Source organism: Abrus precatorius, unplaced genomic scaffold (genome assembly GCF_003935025.1).
Source record: "Abrus precatorius isolate BTA unplaced genomic scaffold, Abrus_2018 Scaffold0, whole genome shotgun sequence".
NCBI classification, from domain to species: Eukaryota; Viridiplantae; Streptophyta; class Magnoliopsida; order Fabales; family Fabaceae; genus Abrus; species Abrus precatorius.
The window spans coordinates 231,714-240,094 of NW_020874290.1; the positions used below are offsets into that span (position 1 = coordinate 231,714).

The 8,381-nt window shown below is 29.2% G+C and overlaps 1 pseudogene; it reads right to left on the reverse strand.

Annotated features, from left to right (window-relative positions):
• Nucleotides 1-7,160: 7,160 nt before the first annotated feature.
• LOC113859832 lies at nucleotides 7,161-8,128 on the reverse strand (annotated as a pseudogene).
• Nucleotides 8,129-8,381: the final 253 nt, after the last annotated feature.

Here is an 8,381-nt window from a genome sequence, read left to right on the forward strand (position 1 = left end):
AATAAATAATACCAAATTACTAAAAAGATTAATATAAAGAATATAAAAAATAAGATATATGAAGAAAGTCGTCCACTCCCTATATATTTAATAGTTTCTCCCATAAAAAAACTTGTAACACCAATTCCATTTGGAATTCCATCAATTACTTGTCTATCCATAAAATAATTTATTTTACTTAATTTTCTTACACTTCCAATTAAAGATATTTCATAAAAAGCATCTATATAACCACGATTATATGACCAATCATATAAGACATTTATTATATTATCGGCAAGAATTTGTTTGGGAACACTTTTTTCAAATAAATTGAATAAATTCAAATTTAGTAAATCTGAAAAAACCGGTTTATAAAAAAAAGACGCTATAAATATTCCGAAAAACGTTAGAATCACAGAAAAAGTTACGTTTGTAAAAAATTCATACCAATCCTGAATTTTTTTTGAATTTTGATGTAAAAGGTCTATAAACGGAATTAATAATCTTGATAATATATCGCAATCTATTCCTTTTTGGCTGAAAGAAATTCCTATGGCCCCAACAAAAAAAGTAAACAATACTAAAACAAGCATAGAAAATTGCATAGTATTGTCCGATTCGTGAGGATATAAACAAGCAGTTTTTTTAGTACCAAAAAAATGGGTACTATCAAAAAAAAGACGTGTTATGCTTTTGACATTTCGATGAATTCGATGTGAATATGTCTTCTTCAGAAAAAAAGAAGTCATTTCATTCTTTTTCATTCTTAATAAAGCTAATAAATAAATTTTGTTTTTTATTTTTTCTTCTTTACCCCATAAAGATATTGAATAGAATGAATTATTTTTTTTTCCATTGAAATTTAGAAAATGAATGTTTAAATATCCTTCAAAAACAAGTAAATAGATCCGAAACATATAAAATGCAGTTAATCCTGCTGTGGAACAAGCTATTATTGCGAAAATTGGTGAATACAACCAACTATCATTAAGAATCTCATCTTTGGACCAAAAACAGGCAAAAGGTGGAATACCACAAAGAGAAAGTGTACCTATTAAAAAAGCAGTTTTTGTAATTGGCACATGTTTTGTTAAACCACCCATAAGAACCATATTTTGACTTTTAGCTGGAGAATATCCAACAATAGCTTCCATTGAATGAATAATGGATCCAGATCCTAAAAATAACAATGCTTTTGAATAAGCATGAGTAATCAAATGAAATAAAGCGGCTCGATAAGATCCCATACCTAGAGCTAATATCATATAACCCAATTGAGACATTGTGGAATAGGCCAAATCTTTCTTAATATCTTTTTGAGCAATAGCTAAAGTAGCTCCTAAGACTACTGTTATTATACCTATAAAAGCTATTCCATTCATTATGTAAGGTAGAACTATGAAAAGAGGAAGAAGTCGAGCTACAAGAAAAATTCCCGCCGCTACCATAGTAGCAGCATGTATAAGAGCGGAAATGGGAGTAGGTCCTTCCATAGCATCTGGTAACCATACATGAAGGGGAAATTGGGCAGATTTAGCAACTGAGCCACAAAATAACAAGAGGGCGGATAAAGTAAGAAAAAAAATATTAACTTCATTTTTATAAATCAAATTACTGACTATTTGAAACAAATCCCGAAATTCTAAACTACCCGTTATCCAATAAAAACCTAAAATTCCTAATAATAAACCAAAATCTCCTATACGATTCGTTACAAATGCTTTTTGACAAGCATTTGCTGCAATAGGACGTGTGAACCAAAAACCTATTAATAAATAAGAACACATTCCAACCAATTCCCAAAAAATATAAATTTGTATCAAATTCGAGCTAGTAACTAAACCCAACATTGAAATATTAAAAAAAGTAATATAAGCAAAAAATCTCAAATATCCTTGATCATGAGACATATAATTATCACTATAAATAAGAACCAGAATGCCAACAGTAGTAATTAAAATTGACATAATAGAAGTAAGTGAATCGATCAAGTATCCAAACTCTAAAGAAAGATCATTATTTATGGTCCAAGACCATACATATTGATAGATGGAACCCTTATTGATTTGATAAATAGACAGATCAATCGAAAAAATCATAACTATAGTTAATAAAAAAATACTAGGAAAAGCCCATATACGGCGAAGATTTTTTGTTGCCGTCGGAAAAAGTAGAAATCCCACTCCTATTAACATAGGAACTGGAAATGGAATGAAAGGTATGATCCATGAAGATTGATGTGTATATTCCATACAAAAACAAAACAAATGGATTGGATTCTTAATGAATTTTGTTTCTTATTCGTCAGTTTTGTTTCATCTCTTTTGTAAAGAAAAGGGTCGGTTAATAAAAGAAGTGAATCTAGAAATAGAATTACATTAATTGTTCTGAATCTTTGTTCCATTCGAATATTACTAAGTACAAACTGAAAATGGACCAATAACCAAATTCCTATTCCTAGTAAAAAAAAAAAAAAGAGTTTCTTTTTTTTTTCTCATATTTATTACTATTACTATAATAAATAATGAATGTAATTTTAATAAAATAATAAAAAGGAAATATGTAAAAATAAAAATGTGAATTTCTATTTTTTTTTTTACAATTATACAAAAGTATAGAGTGAGGATAAATAATGAATTACACTAAAACTACGAAGATTCGTTTATTTTGATATTCATTAAAAAATTACAATTCCTACGACATTACTCAATAATTCTTTTTTTTTTAAGCATTAGTTCATTTTTGAACTAATTGAGTATTTTCCATTACAATAAAAAGATATTCATGTCTGGAAAAAGAGTTATAATATTCAATGTTTTACTTTAGAGATAGGAAGCAAAAAGGGAGCATTAAGATACATAAGATATATGGGTAATTAAAGAAGAATTCCTTTTCATTTACAGAAAAAAATGTCTTTCACATCGAACTATAACAATGAAAAACTATACTAACTCGATGGCAGTTCCAAAAAAGCGCACTTCTATATCAAAAAAAATCATTCGAAAAAATTTTTGGAAAAAGAGGGGATATTGGACAACATTAAAAGCTTTTTCATTAGCACAATCTATTTTTACGGGGAATTCAAAAAGTTTTTTTTGTAACAAATACAAACGTCAGAATAATCTGAATTAACTTTATTCAAATAACATTTTTGAATATTAAAATACTAATATAATTGGAATATCTAAATTCGTTTTTCATATCTAAATTAGTATTCTACAAATTTAGGATATGTATAACGATATTCTAAATAAAAAAATACTTTGAATGTAGTGTTCCATTTTTGATGAAAAATTTCACCATTTTTTTATTTATTCTATATTCTTAATTTTATTTTTCTATTCCTTTCTAAAATTTTCTAAAATGTAATATATTTAGAATAAGAAAAAATGTAATATATTTAGAATAAGAATATAGAATAATAATATATATATAGATATAGAATTTCGAAAATTCTAATAGATTCTCTAATAGACTTCTTTTAATTCGTTAATGTTTAGTAAACAAATATTACACTTTAATTGATTCTTTATTTGAATCTTGACAATTGACTAAAAATTGGTTATTATGATTTCGAGTAAGCCGCTATGGTGAAATTGGTAGACACGCTGCTCTTAGGAAGCAGTGCTAGAGCATCTCGGTTCAAGTCCGAGTAGCGGCATGATATCTTATCCTCCAAAAGAATAAGTCCTATAATGAACTCAATTCCTATTTCTATTCCTAGTATTCTGATTTTTATTTATTCTATATGATATTTTCAACTTTAGAGCATATATTAATTCATATATCGTTTTCGGTTGTATCAATTGTAATTTCAATTCATTTGATAACTTTATCGGTCAATGAAATCCTAGGATTATATGATTCGTCCAAAAAAGGCATGATAATAACTTTTTTCTGTATAACAGGATTGTTAGTTACTCGTTGGGTTTTTTCGGGCCATTTACCATTTAGTGATTTATATGAATCATTAATCTTTCTTTCATGGAATTTTTCCATTTTTTATATGGTTCCATGCTTCAAAAAGCATAAAAACAACTATTTAAATACAATAATCGCACCAAGTGTTATTTTTACCCAAGGCTTTGCTACTTCAGGTCTTTTAACCGAAATGCAAAAATCCGTACTATTAGTACCTGCTCTACAATCCCATTGGTTAATTATGCATGTAAGTATGATGATATTGGGTTATGCAACTCTTTTATGTGGATCATTATTATCAGTAGCTATTTTAGTCATTTCATTTCGAGAACTCATACAAATTATTGGTAAAAGCAATAATTTGTATTTTTTAAATGAATCATTTTCGTTTGCTGAAATCAAATACATGAATATGAATGAAAGAAATAATGTTTTACAAAAAACTTCTTTTTCTTCTTCTAGAAATTATTACAGGTCTCAATTTATTCAACAATTAGATCGTTGGGGTTACCGTATTATTAGTCTAGGTTTTATCCTTTTAACAATAGGTATTATTTCAGGAGCAGTATGGGCTAATGAGACATGGGGGTCATATTGGAATTGGGATCCAAAGGAAACTTGGGCTTTTATTACTTGGACTATATTCGCAATTTATTTACATACTAGAAAAAAGAAAAAAGTAGAAAATTTAAATTCTTCAATAGTGGCCTCTATGGGCTTTTTTATAATTTGGGTATGTTATTTAGGAATAAATCTATTAGGAATAGGACTACATAGTTATGGTTCATTTACATCTAATTGAATTAAAGTGAGTGAAAAAAAACTTCACAAATATAAATATGGAAACCATTCATTATATTATATATAAGAAAGAATATATATATATGAAGCAAACTTCCCATAAATCATCGAGAACCCTTTAAATCAAGTAATGTAGTAGTGATTCAAGGGGTTCTCACAAACAACAAGCATATTCAATTACAACTTAAATTCATTTTTTTGTAAGTTAATACAAGAAAAAAATATTTTGTTTATTGTACATAAGATTTTTTACTATTTTTTCTTTTTTTTTTTTCATTTATTCATATTCACGAAAACTATCTATAAAAAATTGGATAGAATAGCTTCAACTTTGTTAGCCGAGAATGAGAAAATGAAATCCGGATAAATACCAATACATAGTACGGGTATAAGGATCGAAATTGAAATAAATAATTCTCGTGGCCCAGAATCAAAAAAATAAGAGTTTGGTGTATTAAAAAGCTTGTATCCATAGAACATCTGCCGTAAGATAGATAATAAATAAATGGGAGTTAATATCATTCCAATTGCTGTTACAAAAGTGATTAGTATTTTTGTAATTAAAAGATATTTTTGGCTGGTAATTATTCCAAAAAAAACTATCAATTCTGCAACAAAACCGCTCATGCCCGGCAATGCAAGAGAAGCCATCGATAAAATAGTGAAAATGGTGAATATTTTTGGCATTGGGATAGCCATTCCGCCCATTTCGTCGAGATAAAGAAGACGTAGTCTATCATAACTAGTTCCCGCCAAGAAAAAAAGCGCAGCGCCAATAAATCCATGAGAGATTATTTGTAAAATAGCGCCATTAAGTCCCGTATCGCTTATAGAACTAATTCCTATAATTAAGAAACCCATATGAGATACTGAGGAATAAGCTATTCTTTTTTTTAAATTACGTTGACCAAGAGATGTTGAAGCTGCATAGATTATTTGAATTGAACCTAATAGCATTAACCAGGGGCAAAATATAGAATGAGCGCGGGATAATAATTCCATATTAATTCGAACCAATCCATATGCTCCCATTTTTAATAAGATTCCGGCTAAAAGCATACAAGTGCTGTAATGTGCCTCCCCGTGGGTGTCTGGTAACCATGTATGGAAAGGTATAATTGGCGATTTGACAGTAAAAGCAATAAAAAATCCCATATAGAAAATTATTTCCAGCGCCATGGGATACGATTGATTAGTTAATGATTCAAAATTTAATGTTGGTTCATTAGAACCATATAAACCCATAGCCAGAATTCCCATTAATAAAAAAATGGAACTTCCTGCAGTGTACAAAATAAACTTTGTAGCTGAATACAAACGTTTCTTACCCCCCCACATAGATAAAAGTAGATAAACGGGAATTAATTCTAATTCCCACATGATGAAAAAAAGTAAAATGTCTCGAGAAGAAAATGATCCTATTTGACCACTATACATTGCTAACATCAGGAAATAAAAAAATGGTGATTCTCGAGTAACCGGCTGAGCTGCTAACGTAGCTAAAGTGGTGATAAATCCTGTCAATAAAATGGGTCCTAAAGAGAGTCCATCTATTCCGAATCTCCAGTAAAAGTCAAAAAAATGGATCCATTTATAATTCTCTGTCAATTGAATTAGTGGATCATCCAATTCTAAATGATAACAAAATGCATAGGTTGTTAGAAGGAGATCCATTAAGCATATACAAATAGTATACCACCTAATCACCTTATTTCCTTTATGAGGAAATAAGAAAATTAAGGAACCTCCAGCTATTGGCAAAACTACAATTATTGTTAACCAAGGAAAATAATTCGTGATAAAAATAAGATATACTTAGACCAGAAAAACCCGCGCTCAAAATAGAAAAGCAATTTTTTTTCTATTTTGAGCGCGGGTTTTTGTCAGTAAAAAAAAACGTATTTGTGTGGTGTTTTTTGAAACGTATCAATAAGCTAGACCCATGCTTCGAGTTGTCTCATGCCATAAATAAACTCGAACACTTAAGAAATCCGTCGGACAGGCGGATTCACACCTCTTACAACCAACACAGTCCTCTGTTCTTGGGGCAGAAGCAATTTGCTTAGCTTTACATCCGTCCCAAGGTATCATTTCTAATACATCTGTGGGGCAGGCTCGAACACATTGAGTACATCCTATACATGTATCATAAATCTTTACTGAATGTGACATTGAATCTATAGAAATCTTTGAACATCAAAAATTGAAAATTTTCGATCTAGTAAACTCGTAAATGAATTCTATATTTAGACACCAGATGAATCAATGATTTATCAGAATTTTGCTAATAAAAATAGACTTATAGATCAATTCATAAGAAGAGAATAGGACCAAAATACTTTGATTTCTTTTATTTATTTTCACAAACATGATTCTAAGTTGCGTATCATACATGCTAATTTGAATTGATAAATATTACACTATTCATTCTAAATTCTACTTTTTATGATTTATTATAATCAATACTATTTATTCAACAAATTCAATTGATTCATACGGGTTGATTTTTTGTTACGATAAATTGAGGAAACAATAGCAGGTCCGATAGCTGCTTCAGCGGCTGCAACAGCTATAACAAAAATTGAAAAAATATTTCCTTTTAATTGGCGACTATCAAAAAAATCAGAAAAGGTTACGAAATTTATATTAACTGCATTCAGTATAAGTTCAAGACACATAAGGGCTCTAACCATATTTCGACTCGTGATTAATCCATAGATACCCATAGAAAATAAATAGGCACTCAAAATAAGTACATGCTCGAACATCATTGACCAACTCCTTACCAATTTTGATTCATTTCATCAATATGAACAAGAATTCAACGGAAATAACTGGGAGAAAATTAAACAAAATAGAATTCAGATTTAGATTATTAGTTAGAATAAGTTCTTATTGGCGAGCCACAACAATTGCACCTATCAAAGCAGCTAAAAGAATTATGGAAATGAGTTCAAATGGAAGAAAAAAATCTGTTGATAAATGAATTCCAATTTGTTGACTAGTACTTATAAAATCTTGTTCTATAATCTGATTTGGTCTCACAGTCCAAATAATCCCGTACCATGATGTATCTGGAATAGTAGTTATTAGTGAAACAAAAATACTTGTACAAACCATCAAAGTAATTCCATCCCCAATGTCCAAAGACGAAAATCTTGGTAATATTTTGAACACTATTCATGAACATTACAGCCAAATATGATTAAAACATTTAATAGCGCCACGTAAATAAGTAGCTGCGATGCAGCTACAAAATGGGAGTTTGATAAAATATAGACTAAAGATATACAAACAAGAACCAGTCCCAACGAAAAAGCAGAAAAATTGGGTTGGTAAGTAATATTACTCCTAGACTTCCTAATATAAGACCCGATCCCAGAAAGACTAAAAGAAAATCATGTATCGGTTCAGGCAAATCCATTATATGTAAAATAAGAGATAAATAAATCGAAATTTCATGACTTTATTGATATGACCAGGAAAAAAATTATATACTAAATACTAAATTTCTCTCCGCATTGAATTCAATCAAATCCTAAGATAATAAGTGTGAATTGCTATAGGTACAGTTATAGGATCAATGTCATTCCATTCTTTCTATGAAAGAGTAGTTTGAAACTATACGAAAACTAAAGTATATATATAATATATGTATCGAATATTTCTACTAATAG